Consider the following 22,988-nt stretch of genomic DNA (forward strand, 5'->3'; position numbering starts at 1 on the left):
ACGTGGTCTGTGTTGCCACATGTACATTTTACAAGTTCAGTATCACATGCTTTTGAAGAATATCAGGTTCTTGTAAAATCATACTACCATTATTGTTCAAAGTTGCCGGTGCCCAATTTTTTATGTTAAAAATAATGCAGTTTGGAGTACCTATTTACTTTCAATTTCAAATATATTTGTATAAAACTGACAACTTGGCTGTTGCACTGTCTAGTACACAATGAAGGGAAGTGAATTTCAGGGGCCAAAAAGATCTGCGATACTAACGTAGAACTACTTTATCTTTGTTTTATATAAACACGAATTTAACTTTCAAATATTCTTGAAAGTTTCAAACCATGAATAGTAGCCTATATAAAGTGCAAGGAATAAAATTTTGTATTTATAATTTAAAAAAAAAAGTTTATATGGTGTATTTCATAGCGTTGCGTTAAAACTGTTTTATTGTGCCTCCTCGTAGTTGTGTTATAGTCTGGTTGAATGCAAGATCGTTAGATGGCAGCGGTAGCGAGCTTGCTGCACGACCAGTCGGTTTCTATTTCCCGCCCATGCGCTGATTCAGAAGAAGAAAGAAGCAGAGTTTTAAAGCAAGTAAATGAACTCCCTCTCCGTTCATTTACTTGCTTTAAAACTCTGCTTCTTTCTCTGGCCGCTAGTGCGCTGTTGTCTGTGTGTGCTAACTGCAGTAAAGGAGGAATGGATTGACATTCCTCCACACAAACAATCTCGCATCTTTCTCACAGTTTTCTAGCAGCACATGAGCGCGCGTCGTTTAAAATTCGACCAACCGAGGTTTTCTTATAGCTGTGAACTTAAAAGTTATCGAATCTTCCTCGAATTTCAAGGCATATATTTTATTTGGTATTTACTTTCAAAAGAAGAAAAATGTGAGGAGGACGTTCCTCCCTGCCCTCCCCAGAGGAACTGCCACTGTTTAAAATATAACGTTTACTGTGAACTTGCTTCGAAACCATGTCCTACAGTGCCTTGGCGTTGAGTTTGCCAAGCGCAGAAAATAAGACGTGATCAATAACGATTCCACCTAGTGGCAAATTTGAAATTAAATGCATGTGTAGTATACTATACTATGTACATGTATGAAGTATAGTACACTTCAGGATCCAGGAGGTTAAATATGGTGAAAAATCAGTAAAACGTTTCAAACACCACACAAAACGTCAAACTGTGTGCGAAACCGGTTACCAGCTAGCGTAACTCGCCGTAGCTGAATCTGACTGCGCCGAGAACACAGTTCAACCGATTTACATTGTTTCCGATCAACCAAACTTGCGGACACCGGTATTAATACAGGGTGTAACAGGACATAACCAACAAAGTTTGAGGAATGATAGGTTAGGTTAGTAGGTTATTTCACGACGCTTTATCAACAGCTTAGGTTATTTAGCGTCTGAATGAGATGAAGGTGATAATGCCGGTGAAATGAGTCCGGGGTCCAACACCGAAAGTTACCCAGCATTTGCTCACATTGGGTTGACGGAGAACCCCGGAAAAAAACTCAACCAAGGAATGATGGGTCACAAAGAGGGAATATATATATATATATATATATTTTTTTTTTTTAAGGAATATCGCTCCTTAAGTAGCTATGCACAAGAAGTCATATCTCCGGTAATTTTATTTACAGAAATGAAATTTAACTTTCCATGCACGTTCTGACAATTTACAACAGCTGTTAAAATTACATGTCCTGTACAATATCTCATTACATTTTTCACACCTTCGAACTATTCATCATTCAACTCTGTCAAGCATGCTAGGTTATGTTGAATTTGTTGGATAATAAAACGGACTGAAGAACCACCACATAAACAAATAATAAACTGCAGCATTGTAAAAGATGATAAGGACTTGGGGCGCACACTAACTCAATATACGCGATACAGAATGTCCTTCTAAAAAGGACGCATAACTCATGAAAGACGTATTATCGAACATATGTTTCTTAACAAAAAAAGACTCTCTCTGTTTGACGTATCATTCCTCAAAGTTTGTCGATGACGTTCTGTTACACTCTGTATTTATGACCGATATGCTCAACAGAGTAGTAAGTGAATTTTCGCTTTTGGTACTGTATTACTGTATAAAGGAATATGTTTCTAACAGTGAGGTTGAAGGGGCGAGAATGATATAGTCCTATGCCACACAGAGAAAATTTTACAGGAGAGCGAATTGAAAGTTTAGAGTCCAATGCTATTAGGTGCGTTATCATAATTTCTTCAGCGTATACTTACATCATTAGTTAGTTATTTCTTATAATACTTTAATAGTAGCTTTCTTATATGTGTAGTCCACACCTGTGGAGTAACGGTCAGCGCGTCTGGCTGCGAAACCAGGTCCCCGGGTTCGATTCCCGGTCGGGGCAAATTACTTGGTTGAGGTTTTTTCCGGGGTTTTCCCTCAACCCAATATGAGCAAATGCTGGGTAACTTTCGGTGCTGGACCCCGGACTTATTTCACCGGCATTATCCCCTTCATCTCATTCAGACGCTAAATAACCTAAGCTGTTGATAAAGCGTCGTAAAATAACCTACTAAAATAAAATAAAAATAAAAAATTATATGTGTAAGGAATGAATTCGCAAATAAAAATATTTCACATTGTACACTTGTCAAGTTATCTCAATATGGGTCACAATACCAGCTGTCCGTCTCGTATTTTATGGCACAGACATACGTTTTTCACAGCAATAAACATAGGGCCTATAGGCTTATGAGACCGTCGAAAACTTGTGTGTTTGACTTCCTCTTGGCGAAATTTTGGCTTCGATAATTCCAGAATGAATGTCAAGGACTAATTGAATAAAAATCCTAACTCACATGTGCGGAAAACCCCAGAAGTGACTGTTAAATGTCGCGAAAATCGTCGAAGTCAATATTCAGAGGGCGGCATTCCTCGGAGATCTTAAATTTGTCCCAAGCATGGGCTTCCACCATCTCGATCCGTAGGTGGTGCTTTTCTCCTAGAATATCTTACACTGTCTGAATTTATTTACTGTGAATTTCTTATGATGGTGTCGAAATTAGCCTAATTCTCATCTTAGGCTCTGTTCAGACCGTATGGCAATTTCTCGAAATGAGTATTTATTCGAATCGATTTTATCCTGACGTCTGCCTCATGAGTAGGGCTAGGATTTTGATGACATATAAATCATAAAAAATGTCCTAAAAAAACATTTATGACCTAAAAATCTTTCAAAAATGCCCTAAAAATTGATCTTACATTCTAAAATTGGCTTAGTAGGAAAAGGAGTTTTGTGCTACTTAACATTTAGACTAGTAATTAAATTAAATTCTAGTCCCAACATTTAAGTTTATTTAATTTTACATAATTTTTTCTAAGTAGTACACTTTAATTAATTATTTTACCTGATGTAGTTTCCATGTAGCCCATCACAAGGGCACTCTTATACGGAATTAGCAGGTATAGAGGAGTCTATATTGAAGGGATGTTTGGACTGATCCGTTACATGGGGTGTACTACCTTAAAAGGGCAATATTTGTGTAGAAAATGATTAAAATATTACATAAAATAATGGGTATTAGCCACCGGCGTAGCTCGGTCGGTTAAGGCGCTTGCCTGCCGATCCGGAGTTGCGCTCGGGCGCGGGTTCAATTCCCGCAGGGGCTGATTATCTGGTTGGGTTTTTCCGAGGTTTTTCCCAACCGTAAGGCAAATGTCAGGCAATCTATGGCGAATCCTCGGTCTCATCTCGCCAAATATCAGAGCACTACCACCAACTCCATCGACGCTAAATAACCTCATAGTTGGTACAGCGTCGTTAAATAACCAAGGAAAAAAATAAAGGGTATTAATGGACAAACTATTCAGTTAAAATATGAACGGAAATAAACATTATTTTATGTTAATAATGGGGATTTGTGGCCAAAATTAAATGAAAATGCCTAAAAAATGTCCGAATAACACAAAAGATGCTCTTATGAGTTGAAACAGGCAAAAAATGCAAAAAATTATCTAACAAATATATCTTAAAACACTCAGTTTATCACATCTGTACTAATAATAAATCTGCACCCGAAATTTTTCTGGTAATTTTCGATTTTCCAAAAATAATTGGTCCTAACATATATAATTAACCACCCTCAAACCGAAAATAGCTTTTTTGAAATTTTTGTTTGTATGTCTGTCTGTCTGTATGTTTGTTACCTTTTCACGCGATAATGGCTGAACGGATTTCGATGAAAATTGGAATATAAATTAAGTTCGTTGTAACTTAGATTTTAGGCTACATGGCATTCAAAATACATTATTTAAAAGGGGGTTATAAGGGGGCTTGAATTAAATATATCGAAATATCTCGCTTATTATTGATTTTTGTGAAAAATGTTACACAACAAAAGTTTCTTTAAAAATAATTTGCGATAAGTTTTACTCCTGGGAAAATTTTGATAGGACTGATATTTAATGAGTTAAATGAGTTTTAAAATTGAAATAACTGCCATCTATGGCCGTGTAATGAATTAAAAAACAAATGACTTCGTCTATAAGGGGCCTTGGACAGCAACAATCGAAAGCTATGAAAGATAGCCTACAGAGAATGTTTCCGTGTTTGTATGAAGTAATATCGGAAGCTAAATTAACCGATTTGTATAATTAATTATTATTTCACCATTGGAAAGTGTAGTTTCTGTAGATGGACATAATTTTATAATGTTATTACAGTAACTTCTGATATAATATAATATAATATAATATAATATAATATAATATAATATAATATAATATAATATATAATATAATACAATATAATTTAAGTTATTTGAAGTGTTCACAACCATAGTGGGCCAAGCGCCATTTACTGAATACGTAGAAAACAAGGGTTAAAATTAAGTTATTACCATAATTAAATGGAAACCTGTCAAATGTCCTATTTTAATTATGTAATTACTTTATATTTATTTCTAACGGGTGCAGCGGAGCGCACGGGTACGGCTAGTAACATATAAATACTGAAGCGGCTATGTTTCTGGCTTACTAGAAAAAAAATGCAATTTCATCAAAATCCTAGCCCTACTCATGAGTCAGTGCTGTCGAATAGCACCAGTATGTCGACCTGGTTCAAACAGCATTTAATATTTGAAAGTAACGAATTCAAGAGGAAGAAACAGGTTACCTAACTAGAGTATAGTTGAAACTGAGTACCTTAACTGGTTCGCATTGCAGACACTTTTCCATTTAGTAGTCCTATTCACCCCCTCTTACCTTATATATAATATTTAATACAATTTTCTGTGTTTTCTTTTCCAACAGATGCGACACTCTCCGTTCCTGATTCTTACTGTACTCGCTATTTATATCTCAGTTAGAGAAATAGATGCGGCAAGAATCCTGGGCCTTATAAGTTATCACGGGAGAAGTCATTTTCAAATGTTTGAGAACTTTTTGAAGGGCCTAGCCTCTCATGGTCACCAGGTGACCGTTGTGAGTCATTTCCCTCAGAAGCAGCCAACTGAAAACTATACAGACATTTCTCTTCAAGGTTCGTTGACTAAAATGAAACAGACATTCAACATTGATTTTCTGCGACAGGCTGGAACTTTGAAGATATGGAATATGGTATTCTGGAGGTACCAGGTGGAGATCTGTGAGGCTGCTTTTAAACATCCAAATATTCAGAAACTTCTCAAGAGCGATGACAAATTCGATCTTGTTGTTACTCATCTCATGGGTTCAGATTGTCTCCTCGGATTTGCACACAGGTTTAAAGCTCTTCTTATTAGTGTGACCACAAGTGTAGTCCTTCCTTGGGGAAATTCCCGAATTGGTAACTTTGACAACCCATCTTATGTCCCTAATTACTTCCTGCCTTTCACAGATCGTATGAATCTCTGGCAGAGAGTATTGAATACTTTGTTTAATGTGGTTACAATAGTGGGGCAATATGTTTTCTCGGAAATGCCTTCTGATGACTTGTTGAGGAAGTATTTTGGACCCGGTGTGCCTCCACTGTCAGAGCTGAAGAAGAAGACAAGCCTCCTCATAGTGAATAGTCACTTCACACTTAACTCTCCTCGACCTATGGTGCCTGCAGTTGTGGAAGTTGCGGGACTACACATAAATAGAAGAGGAAAATTGTCTCGTGTAAGTATGGAGTTTTTCTTAGGATTCTATTATTGAATAGAGTAATTATTCGTATGATATTTGATGTGATTTCAATCTTTAATGTCCTAACCCATGCGAGGTATGTTACGTGGACCTATTACAATTATCAGTGATTGGCCGTTGTGGTAAAATAATATGTAGGAGAAAATTAAGAATATACTGAGGTGAAATTACAATTTTTTAAATAATCAAATTATAAATGTGAGAATTTATACAGTTATCAAGAAGCATATTGGTAGTATATGTACAAATTTTCACTTAATTTGATTAAGTAATGTACGAATTATTAACACTTTTGTAAATTAAGTGGCATTTCAAAAAATCGCTGTATTTCTACAAATTTAAAAACTAGTCTCAAAATTTCGTCTATGCACCTGTTAGAACATCTAATACACTAGAGTATAAAGATTTCCAAAAAAAATGCAAGTCCTATATATACAGAGTGGAAGTGCTGATTTTGAAAACAAATAGCTCATATTGTATGTAACAAAAATGTGTAATACCATATATTCGTGGAAAAGTTCATAGTTTTCTCAGAAAAAAAGTTTTCATCCTCTTATTAATTAACTATTGAGAGTAGAATCTTGATATTTTCCACATCGATAGAAAATCTAATTAAGGAACATTTATCCATCTGGCGTATTGCAATAGCGTGGACGGTTTTCGTGTAAATTTAATTTAAAAACCACTAACTCCAAGCCACTGAACATGTAAATAGCTTTCAACGTTGTAGTCAAAGAGGGAGGTGGGACGTAGTTCACCTAGACCTGAGTTGTTGACCTCTTACACTGTATTACGAGAAGAAAGAGGGTTGTGTTAGCGGCGATGTTGGCAAACTGCTGAAATTTTCAACTTCATCTTCTAATTAACCATGCATTTAATCACGAAAATTAATATAGATTTCTATTAGTGTTGTGGGATTTAATCGATTAATCTAATCGATTAGTCGATCAATTCCTGTTGTTAGATTAATCGATCAAAAATATTTAATCGAGTAATCGAGTCGATTAAAATTAATCTATTTTGGTTGATATTAATTATAATTTTGTTAATACAAACTCATACTAAAAATCCGACAATATTCCTCTCTCGGAAATTGCTAACTTAAGAGCACAATAGTACTGTTATTTTCTAACTCTAAAGCAGGCAGCGTAGGGAAAATCTTTGCACAAACACTTAAGAAAGAGATAGAGTTATTACAATGACCTAGTCTACCTCTATTGAAAGTTGAAACAAAATGCGAAACCCTTATTAGGTTTTATGGTTTTCCAAGGAAACTTCCACCTTGTTGTCAGCATATGAAATACATGCTTTTCTGGGATTCGTCCCCCTCATCCCTTATAAAATAGCCATGTCTACACTGTGTGCAAGTGAGAGCGTAACTACCTTCTTCTCTTTTTTAAAATCTGGTAATTCGATTACAATATGGGCCAATCTTCTGTTTCGACCGCTGTAGTTTTGCAGTTGCAGTTTGTGTACTGAGTTTGTTTGAGATGTGTGTTTAGTTTGATGAAGGAAAAAAAAATAGTTTTCTGTTGTTTGTGAAAAGTGTAAACTCCATTATGTCAGATAATTGAAGTTTCACAGTAAAGAACCTGGAGAAATCGTTCGTTGTTTGCTGCCATAATACTTAAGTGAAAAGCAAAGAATGCTAAAAAACGTTAGGGGGTTAGCAAGGCGCAGATTCAAACATGAATTATGTAAATAGGCTACATTTATAGAGAAATTATATTTAATAAAAATTATGATGGCTTGGTGACAATTATTACTCTAAATTATTTTCATTTACATCATATTATTAAATCAAATAAACCTCTAATATGTAGTTTTACTAGATATGAAGGGTTAAGAATCATAGTGGGCCAAGCGCTATTTATTGAAAACTTAGAAAACAAGGGTTAAAATGAAGTTATTACCATAATTCAATGCAGACATATAGCAAGTATTATAAAGTAGCTATACACATTACAACTAAATTTTATTTCAATCTTAATTAAACTATGGTATTCACTTAATTTTAACCCTTGGTTTCTCCGTTTTTAATAAATGCGCTTGGCCCACAATGGCTCTCTACCCTTTATATTTTATTTTTATTTTCTTATTTTATTTATTTATTATTTTGCTAATAATTGTAACATAAAATATAATAATATATACAGAAAAACTTTAGCTTGCCCCTGAAAGAGTAGAACTCGTATTCAGGGGCGGATTCCTGAATTGAAATTAATAATTATACAATACAATTTGTCTTATGTCTACTGTGCAATTATAATATATGAATTTAAATTTACAATTTTTCAATTTTTATAAAATCCATACATAACTTTTTAAATTTAAGACTAGAACTATTAGAATTGACAAGATTAGGATATTTAAATATAAATTTGTTATATATTCTTGGGCCTAAATTTTTAGCGCATATTTCAACAGTTTTTACTAGAAATGCGTATATGCATATGTTCGGGCTTTTTAGTGCATGAAATTTCGTGGTTACTCGTCACATATCCTGTTCAACGACTAAGGTCAAATCCGCAAGTAACGTAAGTAACTCAAACTTGAGTGAGTAATCTAGTGATGTAAATCAGCAGGCTTAACCTCCTCCTTAATCTTTTCTCCATAAGGGTGCGTACACGTTGGAGCGACGATAAACGATAAAAGAATCAGCGATGCTATATCAGAGAGAATTGAAGCATGCATTGTCATTGAGGTTTGCATATTGGAGCAACGATAATAGCGAAGATACACGATAAAAGCGACGAAAAAGCAAAGTTCCATTTTCTTCGCTCTTGTCATTCATATGATCTCTGATAAAGATAACATTAATCTGTATAATTACCGGTGGTTGTCAATATATGCGAATATTAATCGATTTATTATTATTTCGGCTTATTAAATTAATTATTGTAGATATTGGCAAATTGATCAATTGTGTATTTATTCGTCATATGTTACGTGATCACAAGAACCAATCACAACACAACGAATTTATACTATCTTTGGGATGAGAAACGGGTTCAATTTTGTACGTATTTAAATTATATTAACCTTGAACTTAGCAGCTGATATTTCCTATATATCTTCTTTCATTAAGTGGATGCATAGAATATCTTCTACTAATAAATCAAAATGTTCTCTTCCCCCGTCCTCGTTGCTCCGATATGAACACTTGATTCTTTGATAATACCAAAGCGTCACTAGGTCATTCCTTTTATAGTTTATCGTTGCTCCAACATGTATCTACCCTAAGACGTAGGTAGGCATAACTCCTAGTTCAATTACTATATGAAAGAACAACTGCTGCAATTAATTAGATTCCAATTTTGAGTCAAAAGTTTCCAACCCACATTCTGTTGCAGGATATAGAGGACTACCTGAACGCCTCCACAGAAGGAGTAATCTACTTTAGCTTAGGATCAATGATGCAAAGTGAAACTTTACCAAAGATCACGCTGCAAGCCTTCATCGATGTTTTCTCAAGATTACCGCAAAGAGTTCTTTGGAAAATAGAAAATATTTCTGGATTACCAGAAAATGTCAAATGTGCAAGCTGGTTCTCTCAGTTGGAGATTCTAAGTAAGTGGCATAACTATTGCTATAATTTTATATCACACAGCGTTGAAATAGCTTTAAGGGCCGTATTTTTTTTTTTTTACAGTCTGCATGCTCCATTACTGTGGAGTAATACTACATGCATTGGTTTACCTTAAACTATGTTCATATAATTACTTTATATTGTTCTAAGAGTTACTTTATAGGCAGTATAGATGGATGAATTTTCTACTTTTCTTTCATTGTCATTTGTCAAATTGTATATTGTTAGTAAATTTTATCAAGTTCTCATGGTATTTGTGCACTAGTTTGTCTTTATTCACTGGCAGTTTTCAGTCTTTAGAACTGCCGCTTTCAGAATGTCTCTTTCGCTATGAAGTAATTTACAATATTGTATAACAAATTATCTATCGTTTATATGACTTGAGGCTTTCCCGGCGTTTGATGTAGAATAACTCTTCTCGGGTTCTCAGCCAGGTGAGTTGGAGATTAGCTTCCAAGCTTTCGACGGCTAGCTCTGCCATCTTCTTCAGGGAATTGAAGTGAAGAAGATGGCAGAGCTAGCCGTCGAAAGCTTGGAAGCAAATCTCCACCTCACCTGGCTGAGAACCCGAGAAGAGTTATTCTAGCTCTATCGTTTGTACGTCATTGTTGCATGACATAATGGGCTATCTATAATTTTATATTTATGTAGATAAGATTTTATATTTCCGTGTCCTGTTATTATAGTTGTGAAGTTTGGGTTTATGTTAAGTTTCTGTTTTAACCGATCGTTTATATAAGGGCCGTATTAATAAACGAGACTTTGGATGAAGACTTCTCGAAGTCGACTTTCCTAGTAAAGTTTAACCTTGTTAAAAGTCCTATTCATAGACAATACTTCTGAGACTTTGATTTTGGTAAGTCGAGATTTGACGATCTTTTTCTAATGTTCGCAATCACAATCACTGCTTTTAAACGAATTAAATTAATAGAGAGAGAATATCATCGAAATGATAGCCGTCCAAATCTTGGATTTAAAATATCGGCATCCTAACCAATTCAAATGAACAAAAAAGAAAATGTAAATTAATGTTAAAAAAATACATAATGAAATGTTTAAAAAAGAATATTCTGCGACAAGATCTGGTAGCTATCAAAACGATAAAAATTTATTGAAAATAAATAATATACATTGAATATTATAAAGATGAATAGAGATAGTGATTGATGATGTTCAATGAAGATTTTAAAATGGTTGATGCAATTGTCTGAAGAGTCTTATCAGGAATCTTGAATTTTCTGAGGATCTCAAATGTAAATTTGGGAATTGTTCCTCGTACACCAAACATAAGTCCAATGACATTCCAATCTTGAATATTATATTTATGACTGAGGTCATCACAGCAGGGAAAGTAAATAGCGCGTTTCTCTTCGTGTACCTGCTTTGGTTGATCTTCATTGAAATAGAGTAGGAATTGTTATGTGAGAAATAAAACTTGTTCTAGATTCTGAGCCGATTACTGGAAGCTAGTGAAATAGAAATATGCTAATAATTAATAAATATCAGTATGAATATTAATAAGCCTACATAATAGTTATTGTATGTGTTGTTTTGTGTTGTGGTTACAATTTCAAGATTAGAGTCAGGTAGTCTAAATGTAAATAAATATAACATATTTCGTGTGATACAGGCCCTTGCGTAATCGACAGAAATACAGTTTCATATTTTAATTAATTTCTTTCGTGTTTAGACTTTTATTACTATAATGGAGTAAATATTCTAAAGCATATATTTCAACGTGGCATTCGTTTTCTGAATTCGTACTAATCACTTCACGTGATCAAACAAAATACATTTTTAGGTTAGGTCTCGTGAATCGTAAACTGTTTAATCAAAGCAATGAACTTTATGTTGTCAGACAAAATAGATTTTAATATTAGATCATACACTAATCTACTAACTACTAACATAATGTGCGAGAGGTGCAAGAGGAAAATAAATTCTTTCAGAAATTATTGAACCATTTAGAAATGATAAATAAGCAAGACATCGTTATTGTTAATACTATATTATTATTATTATTATTATTATTATTATTATTATTATTATTATTATTATGCATTGCATTTTGATTTTATCCTCTTTTGGTGATATGTAGTATTAGTTGGCAACACTGAAGAGACGCCAAATTAGCCTTTCAGGAACTGCTCTTACGTGATCCTCACTATAGTAATGGTGTTTGTGTGGTTGAAACTTTTGTGGGTATTTGATATTCTTCTATGGTGGAATTTACTCCACATATTTATCCATGTACATTTCTAGATCTTGATGTAAGAAAGATTACTTACTACTTACTTACTGGCTTTTAAGGAACCCGGAGGTTCATTTCCGCCCTCACATAAGCCCGCCATCGGTCCCTATCCTGAGCTAGATTAATCCATTCTCTATCATAATATCCCACCTCCCTCAAATCCATTTTAATATTATCTTCCCATCTACGTCTCGGCCTCCCTAAAGGTCTTATTCCCTCCGGCCTCCCAACTAACACTCTATATGCATTTCTGGATTCGCCCATACGTGCTGCATGCCCTGCCTATCTCAAACGTCTGGATTTAATGTTCCTAATTATGTCAGGTGAAGAATGCAATGCGTGCAGTTCTGTGTTTTGTAACTTTCTCCATTCTCCTGTAACTTCACCCCTCTTACCCCCAAATATTTTCCTAAGCACCTTATTCTCAAACACCCTTAACCTATGTTCCTCTCTCAAAGTGAGAGTCCAAGTTTCACAACCATAAAGAACAACCGGTAATATAACTGTTTTATACATTCTAACTTTCAAATTTTTTGACAGCAGACTGGATGATAAAAGCTTCTCAACCGAATAATAACAGGCATTTCCCATATTTATTCTGTGTTTAATTTCCTTCCGAGTATCATTTGTATATTTGTTACTGTTGCTCCAAGATATCTGAACTTCTCCACGTCTTCCAAAGATAAATTTCCAGTTTTTATATTTCCATTTCGTACAATATTCTCGTCACGAGACATAATCATAATTATACTTTGTCTTTTCGGTATTTACTTCCAAACCTATCTCTTTACTTGCTTCCAGTAAAATTCCCGTGTTTTCCCTAATCGTTTGTGGATTAGAAATAGATACAATATAGAAAGCACTGACTACACGCGGTGCAATGGCATACGTATTTCCATCCTATGTTACACTATTCATATCGTTATGACACAGGATTATAAAATTAAAACATGTATTTTAATGCATTTCAGAGCATCACAATGTACGCGTGTTTATAACTCACGGCGGTCTTCTAGGCACACAGGAGGCCATATACGCAGGCGTTCCTATGTTAGGCATACCCATAGCCTTTGATCAGGAGCTCAACATACGAACCTACGTCTCAAAAGGCGTTGCCATACAGCTGGATTACGAGTCCATATCTAAAGACAGTATACTGGACTCACTAAATAAATTGCTTAATGATTCCAGGTGAGCTAATTGTAGACACAACCAGAGGTAAAGTCCGGATCAGCTTACTTAATATTTACTTAACCATTTTTCACCTATTACTACTGTCATCCTCTGAGGAGTTTAGCGCTGAGAGGAATGTGGTTCCGACTAGCCTAACGCAGTACTGGAGTGGAAGGGAACAGTGACAGCGGCAGTCTGGAAGGAAGTACAATCATACTGAAAACATTTCACTCGTATATAGAGTACCTAACACGTGCACACAGTTACACACTACTACAAACTGAAGACTGCATATTTTTGGACGATTAATACTTCCCACTCCGCTCGGCTCGGCTTAGCTGTAGCAACAAAAGAATCTACCTGCAACCCCCCCGCACCGATGGCAAGAATACCTCAGGTCAGTAGCGGCTGGTGATCGAAATCCTCGGTGAGGCCAGATGCAACTAGTTTATGTGTCTCCGATAGGAAATGTTTATTTATGATATTAATTATTATTATATTATTAATATTATTACTGTATTATTATTATTATTAATGAAAGATAATAATTTCACTCACCAAATAAGCTGTTATGCTGTGAGTTTCAGTGTGATGAAGCAACCCATATTATGTGTTGAAAATTCCCTTTCTTTCTTTTCTTTTTATTTTTTTCCCTTGAGAGCAAGGCCAACAGAGAAGTTTATTTTGCACCACATTACCACTTAACCATTTATGTTGCCCATACCAGGATGCAATAGAAACTCGGGTTTTAAGATTATCTGTCAGAAAAATTGTCAGCGATGTCGTAGGTATCTCGGTAGACTCTCTCTTTATTTAAAACTTCCTTTCTTTCAATATTATTTCTTCTCGAAAAAGGACGCTCTAACAATGAATTAACTACACCAGCATTATTTCTCGCATTTGTTTCGGTTTATATTTTCCCGAAATACATAACAACATTGGCCCAGATTCACTACTGTACTACGAAGTACAATAATACAACACCCTCGCTTAAGTAAACTAAGATATAAAGGGAGAGAACATTGTGGGTCTCTGCCTGCCAAAGAGCTGGAATTTTTGTTATTTATGGCCTATTTAGGAAGACAAGTCACCATTGCTATTCCCACCCCACTCTACCCTTGAGGCCGGCCCATGGATGTAAGAAGTGAAACCTGACCAGGCCACGAGGCCAGACGAATTGTGCCTCATTGTCAGCTACAACGTTTTAAGTGCAAGCTCAAACCCCGCGAAAATACAGGAAATGCAGAAACCAGACCTGGCACGAGCGATCCTGGCCTCAGGTACAAAGTTTACTGTAAAACAGGTATATATATATATATATATATATATATATATCACAAAGTTTTCAAATGCTTCTACAGCGATATATGCTTCATTCAAATAACTAATACATTATATAAAAACACAAAATTTTATTTCAGTTAAACCAAGTGACTGAGGCCCGGCCTCACTTGCCTCAGTCAATCAGCCGCCACTGCCTCAGGTACCCAGCACTAAACTCGTCGGAGGAAGACAGTAAATATGCTAGTGGATTATAGTGATTTTCTTGATGTTAGGTTGAATTTTTTTTTTCAAACCTTATTTCGAATTTCCAGTACTGACAAATACGACAATCGACAGTTATTCTCTAATATTGTTATGTTGCCAGGATTAATTTTGGTTTGCAATAAAGGAAACTGATGAAATGAAGTATAACTAAGCTTGTCAAATTTGAACTTAATTAATAATTAAATACTAATACAGGTCTTAATATTAATATTAATATCAATATATAATTCAGTTGTGTTGCGTTATCATTTCAATTCAAGACTATATTCTGATAAGTAGGCTCCCTATTCCAGCTATCTAAAGACCGAAGTTAAAGACACATTGGGTATATAGTACTGTCGGTGACTCAGGAGAAGACGAGAGCGGACTGAGGAGGAAGGGATGTGAACAGATAACGTAAGACAACACGTGCAATATTTGCACTGCAGTAAGCGGAAACATTAGGTCTCCTTCTGTTCAACTTAGCTTTAATTTCCATACGCATTGTTACTCATGTTTCCTGCACGAGTAATAACCTGGCTGCTGGGATGCTTATCTGAGCGATGTTTATAATAATCAACAGCGATAGTCAAGAAGGTCACATTCTTTCCGCTCGTCTTCTCCTGAGTAACGGACAGTACGTCGAACACAGGTGATGCAATAGATAAGGATATAAACGAATAGGTCTTCGCTACGTGTTCGTGGAGTAGAGTCAACTCCCGGCATTCTGAAGCTATACCAGTAAACACATGCTTGAGCCGTGATATTCGTTTTCCTTGTGATCTTTGCAGCGAATAATAACGTGCATTCGTAAGTTACGGAACTTGAACATATGCGGATGTCACTTGAAATAACTTTATATTGCAAGACATTCGTTCAATAGCACATGACGTTATTGGTGTATGATTTAGTACAAGATATTCCTATTGTCTGATATTTTTTCATGTTTCATTAGGATATTGCATATGTCGCTCATCACTGAAAACCCATTAATTTACTATGTATTTTTCTAGAAATCCCCTGAAATGTAGATTATTTAATCTATTAATTGTGATGTTGGCACTGAACATCATGGTAGGCTACACAAATCCACGTTAAAGTCGAGTTAATATCCTAATAATTTTCAGATTTTGATGGTACTGATTCTTTTGGACTATGTTCAACACAATTTCGTGCCTTTTGATATAATTTCAGTGTCTTTCAGTGCACTGTTTTTTTGTCACTTTTAGGTTTATTTTACACAATGTTGTTTATATTGACAGTGAAAACATTAGTTCAAATATCCTCAACTATGCCCTGCAATATTACACGCCTGACCGTCTTACCTAAGGCATTTTAGCTCTGCAATGACCCTTCAATCAGCCACAAAGATGTAGTTATTTAAAAAAATACGACTAGTAAAAGCAGTAATCGATAAGACTATTCATTATGACTGCGTCCCGGTTTCGACTTTATTAGGCTATAGTGAAAGGCAGAGCGTGCGTAACTATTTTGTATACTAACATACCTGTACCTACTCTGTGACGTCACATATACTTCGAATCAAGCAACTTCATTCCAGCTTATAGGTAGCTGAATTACGAAGCCTACTGATAAGTATAAATAAACAAGGTAAAACATCTGATTGAGGTTCTGGCTGATATGTATATCTATTATTACTAGGCAGTACATCTCACTTGGCGATATGTGCCAGAGGAAGAACAATTTTATTGTTTGTATACATCTCAAGTCTGATTAGTGCAATATGTAGCTAATTGACGATGTATGCATTGGAGGGGGAAAGGAACTGGCCATCCTACTCCATTGTCTCCTGGCCTAGTTGCCTCATGAGCGATGCCTTATTGGTGTTACTTGTGAGGTTCAAACCTTTCTTCGGACAGTTGACTAAACGACAACTTATAGATCTGCCTGGTATAAAACATGCCGTGGCTAATGGATAGATTGTCATTAAAATGTCCACGAGAGGAAATAGCATGGAAGGTAGCGACTTAGAAGTATGTATTTTAAGAGGATTGTGTGTTTTATCTTAAAATACTTCACATTTTTAAGTAGGGTATACATTTCAAAGTGGTATTATGTTTTCACAATTCGAACTAATTATTTCACGTGAACAAACAAAATACATTTTGAGGTTAGGTCTCGTGAATCGAAAACTGTTTAGTCAAAGCTATGAATTTAATGTTGTCAAACAAAACACATTTTAATATTAGATCATACGAATCCTAGCTACAAACATAATTGCGAGGGGTCCAGGAGGAAAACATACTCTTGCAAAAACGAACTATATACAAAATACCTCCCAACATAAAGATCAGACGTGGTAAAGAAGTAGCAGTAAATAAGCAAGACAATTATTATTATTATTATTATTATTATTATTATTATTATTATTATTATTATTATTATTATTATTGTAGATGAACTGTTAATTTATTTTATGCTCGACCATGCCGAAATGTAGTAATTATACACCTGGTAGCAGTCCTTTAATGCATGTCATTAAAGTACACCTACTCATTAAAGTACAGGTGTTCAGCCAATGACAACTCAGCTTACAGGTGTTCAGCCAATGACAAGTCAGCTTTGTACCGTTATAAAACCGCAAGTATCGATTATTCTCGGATATGCAATCGAAAGATAATTGGCGAAAAGTCACAGAGGCTGGAAATCCAATATTCTCGCAGAAGGTTATGTTCTGTTACTATAATAATTAGCGTTAATTGTATATAATATTCAAATAAATTCAATTTGTCATCTCGTTTTTCAATGTCGAATTCAATAATCAAGGTTATATCAAGTTTAACGAGATTACATCAAGGTCAATGACATTACTGTTCCTCGGAAAAAAATCAATATTTTCGCGTCTCCGCACATCTCACAATTCACGACCTAGAACAAGGTCACTTCCGATCTTGTGAGATACAAATAAAATGTATACATCTGAATAATTTCAAGTTATAAATATGGTCGAGCATAAAAAGTCGTATGAAACTCGCCTATAATGGTAATTAAGAAGCTCGTATGAAAATTATGAAACTCGATTGCGCTCGTTTCATAAATATCCATACTCGCTTCTTAATTACTATCATTATAGGCTCGTTGCATAATGTACTATTTAGTCATTTGTCTATATCTTCGTTGTATTTGAATTTTGGGTGGTGTGGAAGACAAAGCCGAGAATGAATGAATAAACAAACGAACGGACGGACAAACTAGATAGATCAGAGAGACAGACAGATTAGATAGATCAGATAGACAAATTAGATAGTTCAGACAGACATATTAGATAGATGAAACAGACCGATTAGATAGATAATAAGATAAAAAAAGAAAATACGAAGTTCCCATTCTAATAAAGAGACTGGGTTTAATTTGTCATGGTGAAACTGTAATCAAATAACTATTAAATGTTCATACATTTTTACTTTCCTGTAAAACGCCATGGAATGAACGTATTAAACAGTGTATTTCTTAATCATTTAGCTACCAGAAGAATGCCAAACATTTATCACAACTATTCAGAGACCGACCTCAAGCGGCGCTGGACACTGCCATCTATTGGACAGAGTACGTCATCAGACATCGTGGAGCGCCACATCTGCGATCCTCCGCACTCGATCTGACTTGGTACCAATATGTACTACTAGATGTCATACTTGTTATTTCCTTGGCATTCATATTATTAACAATTTGTGTGTATTGTATTTGTATGAAAGCGAGTAAGATATTAAGCGTTTTTGCAAATAATCAGAATATTGTCACTACTAATAAACATGAATAAAAATAAATACAATTGTAATATCACATAGCAGGCAGGATCTCTGTTGCATAGAAGTATAATTTAGTACATTTTCCTTTCTTATTAAAGGAATTGCATTAACGTTCTAAAGCTGCAAAATCGATTGTATTATTTTACGAAGAACTCTCTGTCAGGACACGGAAAATGTTACCTTGTCGTCAGTGTTACACTTTCGGAAACAACTGAATTGCATTACCATTTATCACATTAAATATAGTAATTTTGACCGTTTTCGGTCGGATGTTATTGTAATATGTACAATATGTGCCTAGTATAAAGTATATATCATTGAAATGTTTACCGTAATAAAAATGTAATATTCTGAACCTGAAAAGAAAATATAGGCGTGCCTCAAGGAGCAATGTTGAGAAAAAATTAATTTTTAATATAATTACATCAACAACTTACTAAAGCTTGATTTATTACTAAAGAACGGCAATATTTATTCTTATGCAGCTGATATTGTACATATTCTTAGTGGTTTATCGATGATGTCTAGGAAAAAGGCATTATGCCACAACAAAATAATTTTGTCTGGAACAACAAAAATAAAATTGTAAGATATTATTATTTGTTACCTTACATGAAGGAATGTAAACATAAATGTTAGAAACATATCTTCACATTTTGTAAATCAATTTTAACTAATTACAATAATTACAACAAAAAAATCAAATTGAAAGAAATGAAGGTTAAGCCCTTATACCTAAACACCATCGATATGCAACTAATAAAATGAGGGCTTGATTCAAACGTAGTCTCTTTAAATATTTCTTAAAGTAAGTTTGTGTCCTTTTCTTTAATATTGTACAAAGCCATAAATCTGGAGTAGAGTGTAATCACAGTATTAAAATGCACAAACCTAATTGTTCATGTTCTATAAACTGTTACAGTCCATGTTAAACCAATTCTACTATAGTCAATTATCTAAGAAGACTAACTGATCAACGCCTTAGATGGAAAAAACATATTGCATTACCGGTATCATGTAATAAATTACGAAAATAAAAATACATATAGATTTTCTATACTGCCTTTTTACCTCCCTATTAATAATTTTGAGATTAATTTATTTATCCTTGATGCAATTAAATTTAGTTATGATATTATCTGTTGGGGAAAACTAAATCTATAAGAAAATCAACGAAATTACTACAAAAGCGAACAATAAAAATTTGTCTAAAATCTACTGATTATCCTACTAAATTTGTTTATTCCGAATTTGATGTTTTGAAGTTGGAGTAGTAATACAAATACAACATTATTAACTTTTTTTAAATAAAAAAAAATTTCAAAACATATTGCCGTAAGTATAATATGAAAAAAGAACATTAATTCATTTCGCAGAGTTGTTAATGGCTGCTGGTATGAAATATGGCTTCAACTGTGACTTAAAATAAGGTTACAAGATAGTTCACCTGAAATCCGGGGACACCTGTAGATCCACAGTATAAATCACATTACTGTTAGCATTATTATTGTTGTTATTATTATTATTATTATTATTATTATTATTATTATTATTATTATTATTATTCGGCCCTCTTTTTATAACATTATTATGAAATTTAACCAAAATACTGTAAGACTAAAAAACAAAGTGTTCTGACATAAAATTGCACAAACTTGAGACTATTAGATGGAAAACTCGTCTTAGCTAGAATTAAAAAAAAAATGAGTTAGGTACGATTAAATTATGTTTTATTTAACGACGCTCGCAACTGCAGAGGTTATATCAGCGTCGCCGGATGTGCCGGAATTTTGTCCCGCAGGAGTTCTTTTACATACCAGTAAATCTACTGACATGAGCCTGTCGCATTTAAGCACACTTAAATGCCATCGACCTGGCCCGGAATCGAACCTGCAACCTTGGGCATAGAAGGCCAGCGCTATACCAACTCGCCAACCAGGTCGAAAGTGAGGTACGATATCGCACACTTGATGTTATTCACTATCGCATGGAATTTGTTTCTACATCAAACTATTTTATTACAGTTTTATGAGATCACGAAAATGGTTGTTAAATACATAACTCGTCTAATTAATCCATTATAAAATTTGGTACAAAACTTCATGCTTTAAAAAAAAAACCGATACGATACGATTTATCATTGCGATTTACATCGCGAATTGCTAACACGCAACGTTAATCATTCTAATTGAACGTAAAATATGATACTACAGTAAAAAGTGAAGTGCGTGCTTTGGCTTGCTGGATTTAAATCTGTTACCAGAGTTTGACGCCTATTTCGTCTAGAATTCAACGTGGATCTACCTGCGTCGGAAGATACAAATGCTAAGAGATAGGATCCTGGATTCCATAAACAGGCAAACATTCCAAGAAAAAAATAATCGAAGAAACAGTCGATTGTATACGAACTGCATTCAACCGGAGCCCGAGGAAGTCCATTAGTCATCTGTAGGCTTCGTTGAATTGCCACGAGAATCGTTAGGTTTACTGCGCACGCGGTATAGACTGTATGACAAGGGAGCGTGCAAAAGGATGGAGTATGCCTCTGATGTAAACACTGAGCAGTATACTGCGGTTACAATAAAACCTGTATCCTGCATTCAAGAAATATAATGAATGATCATTGAAGTAGCAAATGTCTAAACATGTAAATACACAATTATTTTGTAGTGAGATATATTAACTCTTAAAATTTAATGTAATATACTCACATCATCCTTGAAGAGTTACATACATTTTGAGCGACTGCAAAGTGAATCTCCTCTGGTGTTCACTCATAGAGTTTTTATATAATAATAATAATAATAATAATAATAATAATAATAATAATAATAATAATAATAATAATAATAATGGCTTTATTTAACCTGGCAGAGTTAAGGCCTTAAGGCCTTCTCTTACACTCAACCAGGGTTAAAACTTGCTTACACAGTTGATCATAAAACTTGATCAGAATTAAGTAATTACATACTGATTACATAATGAGATCAAAAGAGGTAGTTACATAAAATTTACCTCATAAAATAAAAATAAACATACTGAAATACATATTAATTTGTTAGAATCAGATGCGAATCACATAAAAACAGAAGCCGATAATTCAATAAAAAAAGAAAAATGTACACAGTAAAAATAAAAATAAACACATTAGTATACATATTAATATTACAGTAGATTACAATTAAATAGGACTTACACAATTAAATGAGAAACCGACAATTGAATCAAATGTACACAAAAAACAGATTAATAATAAAAAACAACAACACAGTGGGATACATATTGGCGTTAAGTGATAAATAAACACCATTTAGATAATAAAAAAAATAATAATAAATACAGTGGAACACATTTGCAACGCGTTAGGTCTGGCAACTCATCATAAGATACTTTTCTAATTTACATTTAAAGGAAATTAAAGTTCGGCAGCCCTTGACTTCAGGCGGCAGAGAATTCCAGTGACGAGAAGTAGCAACAGTGAAAGATGAAGAATAAAGAGATGATGTGTGCAGTGGTATTTCTAGCGTGTTGTCATATTGTGACCGAGTATTTAAGTTATGATACCGAGAAAGACTGTGGAATCGGACAGATAAGTAAGAGGGAGTAGAGGTGTGCAAAATTCGGTATAAGAGAGAAAGGGAATGTAACTTTCTCCTCTCATTTAACCTGAGCCACAATAAATTGGGAAAATGTACGTTCAACATCACACGATGAAATAGGTGCATATTTGAAGAACGGAAAGTCACTACTTTTTAGTACACCAACTTTAGACATCTTGTCGTGACCTGATAGTATTTAATTTCTAATACGAAGTTGTGAATAGGCAGAACTTTTAGCAATAATGTTTCTCAACATACATTTCACTTTTTCTGAAATTAGTGAATTGTTATTTTGGATAACGGTTTGTGATACTTTATACACTATATTAAGGGCTTCTGAGAGTTGTAGTTTAGACGATTCTAACAGGGTGATGCTTTTGGACACGATTTTAAAATCAGAATCAATGAACAGAATATCTTCCAATAGCTGTTCAGAAGGCAATGATTTTACAGCTGCAACAGCGGAACTGTCTGTGCTATCCAATTACCTCCATTGTTTTGCCGTAATGTTCTGCATAATAATTAACGGCATCGAACCACGTTCCCCAACGGGTCAAGACTGGCTGCGGGGATAAGGGTATTATTCCACGGGCAATTATTTGGAACGGCAACACTCTCATTGTAGTATGTCTGATTGAATTGTCTGCACTGAACAAATGTCAAGCTTTGACTATTCCAACCACAGTAATGCAAAAACAAGTGCTTACATAGGTATACATTAGCTGTAGCTGCTCCATCTATTTGGACCGGTCACAACTCTAAACATGAACTGCTTATACTACGAGACCGGGCGGTCGTTCACCTCCTCTATACTACCGTACATCGGCAACGTGATTGCATGCTGCGTGTGGCAATTTAACGAAGTCTAGTCATCAGTTACAGATTTCCAAATCAACTGTTCATGGGGTCGAACTCGTGAACAGATTTAAATTCAC

The 22,988-nt window shown here is 34.6% G+C and overlaps 1 long non-coding RNA gene across 1 annotated transcript; it reads left to right on the forward strand.

Annotated features, from left to right (window-relative positions):
• The first annotated feature begins 9,503 nt into the window (after nt 1–9,503).
• On the forward strand, nt 9,504–19,432 carry LOC138695257 (uncharacterized). Its single transcript, XR_011331101.1, has 3 exons — nt 9,504–9,714; nt 12,956–13,175; nt 18,168–19,432. It is a non-coding gene; the product is annotated as an uncharacterized lncRNA (long non-coding RNA).
• Nucleotides 19,433–22,988: the final 3,556 nt, after the last annotated feature.

This window comes from Periplaneta americana, chromosome 2 (assembly GCF_040183065.1).
Source record: "Periplaneta americana isolate PAMFEO1 chromosome 2, P.americana_PAMFEO1_priV1, whole genome shotgun sequence".
Taxonomy (NCBI): Eukaryota; Metazoa; Arthropoda; class Insecta; order Blattodea; family Blattidae; genus Periplaneta; species Periplaneta americana.